At 32.3% G+C, this 4,696-nt stretch overlaps 2 long non-coding RNA genes across 2 annotated transcripts in view; one reads left to right on the plus strand and one right to left on the minus strand.

Annotated features, from left to right (window-relative positions):
- Positions 1-1,413, minus strand: part of LOC111089493 — a 15,039-nt gene extending 13,626 nt beyond the window's left edge. The window contains exon 1 of the long non-coding RNA XR_002613755.1: positions 1,404-1,413. This is a non-coding gene — a long non-coding RNA (uncharacterized LOC111089493). The remainder of the gene's footprint in view (positions 1-1,403) is intronic.
- The window catches only part of LOC111089492, a 15,811-nt gene extending 13,633 nt beyond the window's left edge, over positions 1-2,178 (plus strand). The window contains exon 3 of the long non-coding RNA XR_002613754.1: positions 2,165-2,178. This is a non-coding gene — a long non-coding RNA (uncharacterized LOC111089492). The remainder of the gene's footprint in view (positions 1-2,164) is intronic.
- Positions 2,179-4,696: the final 2,518 nt, after the last annotated feature.

A 4,696-nucleotide genomic window follows, 5' to 3' on the forward strand; every position in this document is an offset into this window, starting at 1 on the left:
TTTTAGATACACCAACAGGTTTTATACCATTCTGTACGACTTTTAGATACAACAACAGGTTTTATACCATTCTGTACGATTTTAGATACAACAACATGTTTTATACCATTCTGTACGATTTAGATACTCAACATGTTTTATACCATTCTGTACGCTTTAGATACAACAACATGTTTTATACATTCTGTACGATTTTAGATACAACAACAACAGGTTTTATACCATTCTGTACGATTTTAGATACTCAACATGTTTTATACCATTCTGTACGCTTTTACATACAACAACATGTTTTATACCATTATGTACGATTTTAGATACAACAACAACAGGTTTCATACCATTATGTACGATTTTAGATACAACAACAACAGGTTTCATACTATTCTGTATGCTTTTAGATACAACAACAACATGTTTTATACCATTCTGTACGATTTTAGATACTCAACTTGTTTTATACAATTCTGTACGATTTTAGATACTCAACATGTTTTATACAATTCTGTACGATTTTAGATACTCAACATGTTTTATACCATTCTGTACGCTTTCAGATACAGCAGGTTTTATACCATTCTGTACGCTTTTAGATACACCAACAGGTTTTATACCCTTCTGTACGATTTTAGATACAACATGTTTTATACCATTCTGTACGCTTTTAGATACAACAACAGGTTTTATACCATTCTGTACGATTTTACATACAACAATAGGTTTTATACCATTCTGTACACTTTTAGATACAACAACAGGTTTTATACCATTCTTTATATATGATATTCATGTTTAGTCTTCGTTTATTTTTGTTCACAAACTTCTTACATTTTAATTCACGCTTTTTACTGTTCTGTAATTTAACACTGTGTAAGTGTTTTCAACTTTAATTTATCCTTGGGAGTTATGTTTGTACTGTTGAAACCAAATCTATTGGTGAAGTTATCATCTGAATGTTCACCACTACAGCTTTGCAATATTTAGTTTCACGGTAAAAACTTAACTAATTATCATGAATCAAGTGAAAACACTCGTGACATAAAATACTGTTGCCCAACCCCAGGTGACGTAAAGCAAAACTTTGAAATTTGCATTGTAATCTATGAAGTATTGATTGAAATTTGGGAACTGATTTTTTATTTTAAATATTACTTCATATATTCATCCAACTTCTTTTTACTGACTGTGGATTCTCTTATGTATGTTTGGTTTGTATTCATTTGAAGGTGGCAGTAAAAGGTCACAGTCGTGTCTAGTTTACAAAGTAGCTTTACGTTTCTTTCATCTAATTAAGAGCATGCCCCATGATAATTGGATCATGCCCCATGATAATTGGATCATGCCCCATGATAATTGGATTCACAACGAGGAAAGTTTGTTTACGAATTCACGCAAAGCTACACAGCGGTTAGCTGCGCTAGCAGTCTATAATTTTGAGCTGATTGACTACAGGGGGAGACAGTAGTCAACAGCACCCCCCGCCAACTCTTGTGGTACTGTAATTAAATAATGGGATTTGACCGCCACTCCTATAACGCATCCACGAACCCTAAGTCTGATCGTTTTCTTTTGTACTGAAATGAAACACCAATCATGGACCTCAGATCTATAGCTTTATAAGTTTTATTATGTTTTATTTTATAAACCTCTTACATAGAGAACCTATTTTTTTGAAGAGAAAAGAATAACTAATATTAAAGATATTACAAAAACAACTTAAAATACACCTGTGTCACATGAACTCAATGGTTTGCGTACCGGGAGATCCAATATTCGAGTTGTGATGTACCGCTGAACAGGTACCCTACTTTCAGGTGGGGGTTCTGTTAAAGGTGTGGGTGCGTTATAAGTGTAACTGTGAAATCTCATTATTCGATAAAAGTAGCCTATGATGTGGTTCTGGGTGATGTTTACTGACTGCCTTTTCTTTAGCCAATCACTTCAAATTTAGAGACGGCTAGAGGAAATACTCCTGGATTAATTCAGTGAACTTGCACACACAGACAGTTAAGTGCATGTGTCACAGCTAACAGACAGTTAAGTCCATGTGTCACAAGAGGTGTCATTCAGGTTAAAAATATCAAGTACCGTTCCTTATAGAGAAAATGAGAATAGTAAAGTAATATGAAATATTTATAATTTTTACTTAAATGTTTTACTGAAGGAAAGCGGCGTTTACGCGATTTGTTTGTACGAAATCAGTTTTCCAAACACAATGGAATCAACATCTTTAAACCAAAACATCTTTATTGATAGGTAATCAAGATTAAACTACACCTAAGCCGGTAGTCTTTCGAGATGAGTTAAGGTTTTATTTTTACTAACGATTGACAGGGTCGTATTTAACCATTGCGGTGGCAAGTTATGGTGTAGGAAGTTATGAATATATGTATTCGTTGTTAATGTTCGCCAATAAATTTACCTGATATTGGACAAGTTTCACGCTAAGTTGTGGTCACAATCGGACTACATCTTGATGTTATGCAACATAACGTTTAGTGACACAGTGTTAGAATTGTGATTAAATTTGATGAATAAAAAATGTAGAGGCCATGGATTGGTCATCAAGAGATATTTATCAAAAGGTCGTGGCACTCAACACCAAAGTGTCTGACAAATTGAACGTAGTTGAAACATATGTTACACTCAACGATACAGAGACTTCAACAATATTTGGAGACCATAATTGTTAATACGTGTATATCATTTCGCTTAGTGATGCTGTCAGACCCTAAAGTCTGGCAGGTTTCAATTTGAGGGTGCTCATATTCCACAGGCTCTGATTGGGATTTAGTCTTAAGGACTTGATTTATCAACATTATTTAATGAGTAAATGATTCTCTGAAAATACCAGCTTTGCTGCTTTTTCGTTTGAGAACACTAATTATAAAATATTGCCTCAATTAATAATTTATGAATTAGAATGTGAAATGCATATCGTATAAAATCACATTAATTTATAAAAGAGAGCTTGCCATAGCAATTAAGAACATTAACAAAACAATACTGGCAGTGAGTTGGTCTCTAATTTTATAAAGAAATAATTAATTTTTTTTCCGAACAATTTGCAGTTTTTAAAGTTTGGTTTCGTGAAATCGTTTGTTCACCACAGCTGTCTTTATAATGCCATTGCCAAAGTTCGATGAATAGCTCCAGTTCTAAGGATCTTATTATTACTTTATTTCCTTCCCATGAGAATTGAATCCATTAAAACCGCCAGCAGAAACTCGTTAAAGGATGTTTTTGTTGATCCGGGTTCTCCTGTTCCAAACAGTTAATGAGCCCCTATATTGAAGTGTCATACATTAGCTATTGAGAAAAGCGCCTCAAAAATAAGTATTTTTAACCGGTTTTCATGGACGTAACCACACAGTTTCAGAACTATTTAGCATGAAGTTTAATACGTTTTAACTCCCTCAGCATGGTTGTATGAGTTACTGCGCTGGACGAAGCGCTGTATTATATTTTACTGAAATATTTTCATAGAGGATAAAGCAACAAGGATAATTTCAAACGTATATATATATATATATATATATATGTATATTGCAAGTATATCATTCAAATAAGTTTAACACTGCACATCCGTATAACTATGTGCAGCACTATAAAAACTTGCGCTTTTTACTTTTGTATTTTCTAAAGCAATCTGGTTCACAGATAAATTTCTTGTCTTTTGAATCTGACGCGAAATGAAGACGGGGAATCTGACTTTTTGTTGTTGTATTTACTCAATACGTAAATATACTTGAGGTAGAAATATCGCTGGTCAACATTTCGGAAAACACTAATCTTTTACAAAGTAGAATCTGTTTTTTTTTCCTTGAGGTTCACGTGTTAAAAGAAAATTTAGTGACGAATGCGGCGAAACCGTATTTCTTGACGTTCAACTTGCCTTTTTTTATTGGTGAAATATATCTTTGTGTTTTAAACGCTTTGGATAAACTTTGGAAGTGATTGAAGCTTTGATTGACAACAGATTACTTAATGGCGAAAGGTTTATGATATCTCTAAAAATTATGATCCGAGAAGAAAATATGCATAAAATTTTATGTAGGTTGTAAAACGTCTACCTTATTTCAAGAGAATAAATGATTAAGAATTAGACTAATTTCAATAAAAACTATTGCGATTCAATCTATTGGAGAAGTTAAAAAATACATAATTGTAATTACATTCAAAATAATGAGGATAATATATTAGCTTAGAAATATATTATAATGAATTATTTGTAAAGAATATAATTAAATCCTAGACAACTAAGTAAGGAATAAATTAATATTTTAGCAAATGTATCTTAGTTTAGCTGATTTAAGTGGTTTTTAATATGTTTATGTTTGTTACTCAAGTTTAACCAGTTTATAATTCAATGAGCACGCCTCTGTAATAAGTAATAATTGATGAGTGAATTGAAATATTTTATTGGTTACTTATCTTGTTGTAAAACCAAACGAGTTTAAAATTTTCAGTATTGTTTAGGAGTCTACGCCTAATATCATTGGTCGATACATAATTTGTAGTGTAGTTATATGGAAACCATTACAGTTTTACTTTCCATGATTTATGGTACTTTCCTTTCCATTGTTAACTTCCATATTATTGTTATATCTAGTATTCCTACGTCATCTTTCCTTTCCATATTATTGTTATATCTAGTATTCCTACGTCATCTTTCCTTTCCATTGTTCACTTCCAT

This window comes from Limulus polyphemus, unplaced genomic scaffold (genome assembly GCF_000517525.1).
Source record: "Limulus polyphemus unplaced genomic scaffold, Limulus_polyphemus-2.1.2 Scaffold6432, whole genome shotgun sequence".
In the NCBI taxonomy this organism is placed as follows: Eukaryota; Metazoa; Arthropoda; class Merostomata; order Xiphosura; family Limulidae; genus Limulus; species Limulus polyphemus.